Here is an 8,129-nt window from a genome sequence, read left to right as displayed (position 1 = left end):
ATTTGTAATTGGTTTATTTACTGAGCCAGATATTTAAAAAGTGACAATCAATTTTTCCGTTAACTGTGTTCATTACAGCACGACACGAACACGCTCTCTCTCGATTTCTCACATCTCTGGGCTGTGCGCCTCCAGGCCATCGTAGTTTGGAAACACTTCTTGTCTGAGAGCACTACCGAAGCTGCACAGTTAGCTTGGAGAAGTTCGAGGTGAAGGTGACAGTGTCGCAATGCCAGTCTGGGGACCAGCTCACGTACCAAAAAGGGTAAGGGGACTGTGGCGAGTCGTCACGAAACACGGATGTGCGAGTCAGAGGGTGAATGTGAATCACAGTGGTGTAATGAAAGTGGCGCTCTATCGGGCCGTCTAATCCGCCCGGTCAGGGGATGGAGCTTCAACACGTGCGATAGGACCCGACAGCCATCAGTTGGGAACAAAGAGCTGATTTAGCTTTATTTTAAGGCTTGCTGTTAGACTTTAATCCCAAGGGGGAATTGTTAGCTCGCTGTACCCAAGGTTCTCAGGAACGAGGCGGACATGCTTCATGTGGTCTGCCGAATCATGCCATAATCCAGATGTGAAACGTCAGGTGTGCCCAGGGAATAGTAACTTGGTGTGCTTGTGTGTGTGTGTGTGTGAGTTGGAGGGATAATCAAGCCACTCAAATGCTTTAAAGTTGTTTCATTTGTGAAGTTTGGCAAAGTAGAACTGGTAAACACAGGATTCTATCAGTGTGTGTGGATTGTCTTCAATAAAATGATAAAATTCATATATTCCTAATAACTAGATTTGCCCTTCAAAAACCTTTTTTCCAAATATGAGCCATATAGAAAAAGATTTAAGAAGGAAGTCATTACTTTGTGTCACGTTGTCACTTAAATGCACTCCTTTTTTTACATGTTACACTGAGGGCCTTAATCCACATGTAGTCTATTATATAGATATTTAATGCAGGGTATGCACTCAGGTTTAGGTCAAAAGAAAACTTTCTGTTCAGTCCTCAGTCTCCTCATGTGAAAGTGTGAGGCGTGCACTGTATAAATGAGAAGCCTTATTGATCGTTTTATACCAAGGTAAACTAATGCTGGTGCATTGGCTCAGGGAGTTGGCAGCCATTCATTCACACAGTTTCACAAAGCCTTTAGGTCACTGTATATCAGGGTGGATTTCAACGACGAACTGTATAATGGGCCCTGAAATGACCCGAGTCTTAGACCCAAGCATATGAGGGAGGGAGAGATGTGTAATTTCTCTTTGTGCTGTGTTGACGCAGATAAATGGTCCGCTTGCTGTCGCCTCATCCTCATCATGATGCTACAAGGGAGTTTACATTTTCACCACTGCGCATCAATAACACAAACTTGTAAACTAATAACGGATGTGGAAGTGGACCAAACAGATTTTGATCATTTCTGTGCCGTAGTCCTGACTGAGTCACTTTATAATTTCACAGAAGGCACAACCTGCCGGGAGAGTTGCGCTTGACATGAGAGCTGTGTTTTATCATTCATGAGACTGAAAATTTCTGTCATTATCTCACAGAGACGTTTTGAGCGTATTTTTGGAGTCTGATCTCCAAGGTCCATGTCAGGCAAATTATTAATTTACTATGCACAGACAATAACTTCTTCTTATTAAGGAAAAAAATCCTTGCTGCTTGATCATTGAAACAAGAAATTGTGAAGAGTGTGCACATTATCAGTAGCTCCCTTGTTTTTATTTCCTGGCATTCAAAGTTATTGTCAGTCAGGTTTTAATGTTAGAACATGTTTGCCAATGAAGACATCAGGTTGAAGCATCACTTTGCATAAAAATTTCATATGTGCCTACTTTTTCTTAGCAGGCCACTTGTTGCCATAGCAGCCATTTCTCACGTACCTTTTGCTTTCGCTCCGATGTTGACCATGAAATCGAGCTTGACGTAAAATTCCTAACAATGCAGGGAAAACATAATTAAACTCAGACATATTCATGCTGTCTGATTGCCATTATTGTTTAGCTATACAAAAAACATAACAGAAAAGGGTGGACACGCCACGGTGATGCCTGAAACCGAGTGACAACTGTGACATTGGACCGGATTGCTACACACAACTCTATTGACTTCCACTTGTGTATTAAGGCAAGTTTTCATTTGTTCTTCCATACCACAGTGTTTTTTTTGCAAATCATGCCCCAAATTGGCGAATGGAGACTACTTCATTAAATTACCTTTTGTTTCCCTTAAAAGCTTAGGCATGCTAGATCAGGTCTCATCCACAACTATCATATTAATCTTAATCTGTCTTAGTTCGGCCTCTTGACTTAATGGTGCATGCAGAAAGCGAACGTTGTTAGAATTGATCCTGGTACATCACTCTGTTCTTTGCTGAAATCCTCCTTTTCTGGCCGGTATGTGCCTGGCAGCCGTGCACCTCCTCTGAATTGTGAATGTGAATTTTATCAAATGTCAATATTCCCTTTTGAGTCAGAGTCTAATTTTCAATTTATAGAGCTGCAGATATAAATTGAGCTCTGTATTAATTTCTTGTCTGTTTTGTACTTTTGTCCAGTTACACGTTACTCCCTTAGTTTTTAAGGTGGCAAGGCAATCGTCGATTAAGACAAAGTGATATAGTGTTTGTATAAGTGGAAGAATCTTTTACCTGCGCTGTGAGCTGCTTCACACACTAGACTGTCTCCTTGTGTGCACGTGTGTGGCAGGTTAATGTCTTTTGCCCCTGAGTGTAATTCATAGTTCAAAACCTTCACTCATTTCACATGCACGTTTAAAAAAAAATGTTATGCTTCATCTTGTAGTAGGTGAAAAAAGGCTGCGCATTAGACCACCTCGGTTGATTCTAGAACCTGTACACCTCCAACTGTTCTTTTTTTTTTTCTTTTTTGTCCATGGGAACCAGTTTTTATCCGCTTTTTCTCCTGCGATTGTTTAACTCTTCGGTGGTCCACTTGTCCCTCCGTTGACACACCTGGTGTTTTCCTAACTTCACATGTATCTGTTCCGTATTTTACCTCTGGCTGCGTCCATAAGCCGTGGGACTTCTCAGTTATTCTAACTGGCTAGTAGGGGTCACATGCCGGTGCACAGGTGGACCGCTCAGTTTGATTGACATGCGACAGCTGAAAGTAGTCATATAGCAGGTGCAGAGGCTGTATGTCCCGGCCACTTTTTAATCATGTCCACCCGGCTGGGGCTGATAAGAGATGTAAGGGTGATTATGGTTCAAGGAGGACGTCCTTGCACAGCGGCCTTGGGATTATGGCTCTTCACTGTGTTCTGACTGGGGGAATGAATGCATCAGTATTCAGATGGTATGCTCCTCAGGGGCTACAGAGTTAGTGGAGGGATTTGAAACAGAGAAGAGAGACTCACTCAGTCAGGGAACTGCAATCGAATGCCTTAGGATTGTGGGTAATCTGTGAAGTCGTTCTATTCTGATGAGCACAGCAGATGACAGTGAGGGTGCTAATAGCATGTTAGATATGACGAGCGCGGTTGACCTTAAAACTCTGTTCTTTCTTCAGTTTCAGTGTATGAATAGCACAGATATGAGCTGAGGCAATGTTTTTGTGTTAAAGGTGAAATCACTGCGTGCCCCCCTACTGATCATTTCAAGGCTTTCTATCAGATTTTCAGAAAAAAAAACTGTACTAAATAGAGTGAGATCAAAAAGGTCCAAAAATAGCTCAGCCATTTTTGCATGTCAGGCCATGCAGAAATTCACTGTCTAGAAAGGCAGAACCAGGGGTTGGTTATCTTGGTATATAATGAAGACTAAATTCGGAAAGGCTTTGGACTCAGACAAGCTTGAAAACATTTCACCTAATTACATAACCTTATGTGTCATAAACTGACTGCACTGTGAATATGTGTATTTCTAAAATTGTAGCACGCCGAGCCTGGCCACGGCATGGGCTCATGCAGGACCACGCACACCCTCTGTTAATAGTTGCACATGAACACACTGCAAAGGCTTCAGAGGACAGCCAGCTAACACAATACAAACATTTAGTTCCAGTTATGGCAGCAGATAGAGGGTGGTCTTTGTGGAATGAGAAATTACCAACCCAGCCAACCACCCACTCATACACCGTGAGTCTGAATAAACAGTCTGGTCTCATGCGTTGGGTATCAGAAGAGGGTTATATCCAAGACCGTAAGTTTTCTCTGACTGTAAGGTTGTGGTTTTTGAACAGAAGTGGCCAAGGTTAAAATTACGAAATTCCTTTAGTTACTCATTTACTTGGCTAAAATATCTTTATATTGAGCAATGGTCAGCCAGACTTAGTGCTGTGCAGTGCAATAGTTGAGTGACTCATGTATTTATGAGTGTAAGATTTTTTTCATCTATTTCTCTGTAAATATGCCACTTTTTATTACAACTTCAGGTTGCACTACATTTGATTACTTTGCCTCAATTAATCACGCACTATATTTATGATTCATTTTGACAGGATACACAAAGTATACACAAGTGAATTTATGCTCCAGGTAGGAACAGATAGGTCTGTCACAGTGTATCAGACTCTATTTGTGCCTCACATGTTGAGTGATGTTCAAATTGCTTGTTTTGTAAGCACAGTGGCATGAGCGAGTGTCCCCAGCTGCTGTGAGCGCCATCCTTTCTCTTTGGGTAAACAGCTCAGAAGAACAATAAACATGAACAGTGAAGGTGGATGATGGGGGATGACAATGATCTCCACAGAACCTGAACTCTATCTTGCTACTGTGTATTTAATTCACAGCTCTCCGTCTGATATATACAAGACCATGCCCTGATGTTTTACATTATATATTCAAAGAAAAATTTACAATGCAGCTGATCCAAACCCCTGAAAGATCTCACTTTGCAATATGCATGCCTGTGAATGCTCTTCTATTCAGAAGGTGTGTGTGTGTGTGTGGGGGGGGGGGTTTATTTTTTTAACTTGTTCTGCCCTGGCGGCCTGGAGATTATTGCCGCTCTCCATTTCATACACGTCTTTCATTAGCAGGGATGCAGGCAGAGATAAGGTGTACGGCACATTGCTCATAATTACCTGCATGCTCACGCTGATCACATTTTTTAACTTTCATATGAAGAAGACGGGAAAATTGGAGTCTCGCTGCTTCTCTTTGAGCCCACACTAAACTATACATGACCAGTCCGTCTCTCACTATTTGACCCTCAGCTCCAGAAGTTTCTTTATCATTACAAGATCATTTCTGACCTTTTCAAGCATAGTATTGATGAAGCCAACAATACGTTTTTACTGCTGCAAGAATGTTTACAAGGATGTGAGGTTGACGATCCAATCTTACATTGATGATCAAAGAAATGATTGCTTTTGTACTGAGACAGAAAGAGAGAGAGAGGCAGACAGATTTAAAGCAACAGCTGCAAACTTTAGCTCCATTTGTTTAAACAGGTTTTTTTTTTTGTTCTGTATTAGGAACACTGCACAAATTTACATGTCATCCTCATGCGGGGGTCATGCTAATCATCTTTATAGTTTCAATTTTAGTGCATGCACGACTGAAGTTGCACGTTTAAACAGAGTGTGATGTTCTCTAAGAGCACCGACTTCATGTTTGTCTCGAAGTCGGTGCTGCAAAACCACGTCTGTTACCTGCTGTGCTTAGGAATACTTCATAATATTGTAATATTAAAAGCTGTGTTGGCAAAATAAAGATTTTCGATCTATAGATCTGCCCATACATACATATGCTTTGTTGTCGAACAGAGGGATGAAATGTTGCAAACTTTAGCTGAATGAGCAGTTTGCCATGTTTAACTCTCAGCCAAAACTGAAAAAAAACATATGACTTCAGTGCCTCAATGTCATAGGTAACAGCATATAGTCGAATACAACCATCAGTGGAATGAAATGCATCAGTCACTGAAGAAAGACACCCAAGAATGTCTCCAAGAATCTGATCCGAAATTAGGTTTGAACACCTCGAGTTTCATTCCTGTGCCCCAAACGCCCACCCCACCCTTCCACCAGTCAAATCGAGCATCAGTGATTGTGTACGGCGCCAACTTGGTGATCAAATGCTGCTATCAGGTGGGCCGTCTGTAATTGCACCGTCATTCTATGTTGTTTTCAAAGTTTTATGAAGACAGTATTGCATCGCTTAAATGGGCAATATGGAATCTATGAGCTGTGAATTATCCAGAATTCAGTGTAGCCATATGTGTCGGGCAATTAAACAATATTCAGTTTTATGTTTTAGTTGCTTGGGATGTCTCATTTACAAAGAATTGCATGCAGGGTGTAATATCTTTTAATCATTTCTTTGTGTTATAGGGAAACAGCTGGTGCAGGAGTTCATCCTGTGATCATGTGTGCTGGAGGTTGGATAAAATGGCACTAAGTGCCTGTTATGCTTCACTGAGGCTATTATAAACCACTGATGCCAATATATAACAAATCCTAACTGTTGTGAGCATGTAGATTTTGTCAAACCACAGCTTTTGTTTAATGGCCATGGCTCTCGGCTATGGAACTGCATTGATGGGCTGACTCGGCTGTACGATAGCAACTAAAAAAGAAAAAAAAAAAAAAAGAAGCAAAAAACTTATGAAGGTTATTATCTGCATTTAAAGAGGCAGCTGCAGAAGACAAAGGGACCATTTCTAGCTGTCAATTGCAGTTTCCTCTAAGTTGTTTTTTCTTCCAGGGGTTGCGCAACTAATCAAAATGTTTCCATTAGCAACAGCATTGATTGTCTGAAAATAAGCGCACATATTTTCCAATTTGAAGGAAAGGAGGACCTCTGCCTGGCAAAGTGAGTTTCACCCTTTTACATCACAGTGAGCTCCTCAGGGCTCTGTTGTGTTAAAAGTATGTATTTATATATTATGTATTGTTTCCTCTTTCTTTGGATGATATTCTTTGAGACATTATGGCATCTTTCTTCTGTAAGGAATGCATCTTATCACTGCTGACTGCTGCATACTACCATATGCTACCATCTTTGATATTTCACTGAGAAGTCATGTGGAAAATGTCTAAACTCACAGTTGTGGGTTGTGGCTTTGGCTGGATTCAAATGTGCAAAGTGTTTATTGAACCATCAGTGGACTGTTTGATTCCTCCACCAGACAGCACAGGGAATATTTTTTTACCAATTTATTTATGACATTTTGAAGTACTTGAAGTATTTCCAAGCACAGCTGTTAGTGGCCTTGTTTATACAACAACTATCAACTGGAAATAGCATCGTTTTGTTTTGTTTCATAGAGGTTTTATGTTCAGGAAGCAACAATTTGAAAGCCTGCATGCCACACAGAAACGCTTGCATGTCAATTGAATAGCTGGTGTTTTTATTTTTATTTTTTTTGTTTTGGCTTTTTTTTGCAGTACGACTATATATGCGTCAATACAGTGAACATGATAGTGTGAAATAAACATTCATGCTCTTTTTGAATGATGTTTCTTAGTCGTATCGCCCACTCTGCATCTGCTGCATGGGAGTGCTGTTCAGACGCTCTGGAATCCCTCATTGGTATTGCTGACGGTCTGCTCACATGTGCAGAAAGAATATCGACCATACTGTGTGCATATGCTGTGCTGTGTTTCAGAAAATGTTTCTCTCGGAGACATCACACCCTCTCTCTCATGATCACCAGTCGGAATGAAATGTTGACTGTTAAATATCCAGTGCAGCACAATCGAGTCTGCCACTTTTCAATGGAGCAGTGCTTATATATATGTCAGTTTTGTGGATCTCACACAGCAGAGCTTGTGAAAAAAAAATATATATCCAGGAGATAATTAACAGTGGGGGCATAAAAACGGAACAGGTTCATGTCATTTTATGTCCCATAAAACTACTTTGCATGCCAGTATAAGAAGGGGAAATGTCACTCCATATCTTGATTCTCTATTAATAAAACAAGGGACAATCAACAAGAAAAGAAACAGATCATCTATCATTTGAAATGGTTGAGTTGAAACTGTGGCAGACTTGGTTCTTTACTCTTCATCCTTTCCATATTTTGTTGTTTCTGTATATAATGAGCTGTAGGGCAACACCCAATCATTAGTCTGCATATAGTTGGTTGGTTGTTTGAGTCTCATTGTGGGTTTGAGTTTTTCAAGCCTAATTGCTGTTGGTCCAACCTGTGATATGTTGGCATAAA

At 40.8% G+C, this 8,129-nt stretch overlaps 1 non-coding gene across 1 annotated transcript; it reads right to left on the bottom strand.

Moving 5' to 3' along the window:
* Positions 1–5,424: 5,424 nt before the first annotated feature.
* LOC115401249 (U6 spliceosomal RNA) lies at positions 5,425–5,526 on the bottom strand. Its single transcript, XR_003932880.1, has one exon. It is a non-coding gene; the product is annotated as a U6 spliceosomal RNA (small nuclear RNA).
* Between the last annotated feature and the right edge of the window lie 2,603 nt (positions 5,527–8,129).

The sequence above is a fragment of the Salarias fasciatus genome, chromosome 14 (genome assembly GCF_902148845.1).
Source record: "Salarias fasciatus chromosome 14, fSalaFa1.1, whole genome shotgun sequence".
NCBI classification, from domain to species: domain Eukaryota; kingdom Metazoa; phylum Chordata; class Actinopteri; order Blenniiformes; family Blenniidae; genus Salarias; species Salarias fasciatus.
Note: the sequence above shows the minus strand (reverse complement) of the source record. Positions and strands in the feature narration are given on the sequence as shown.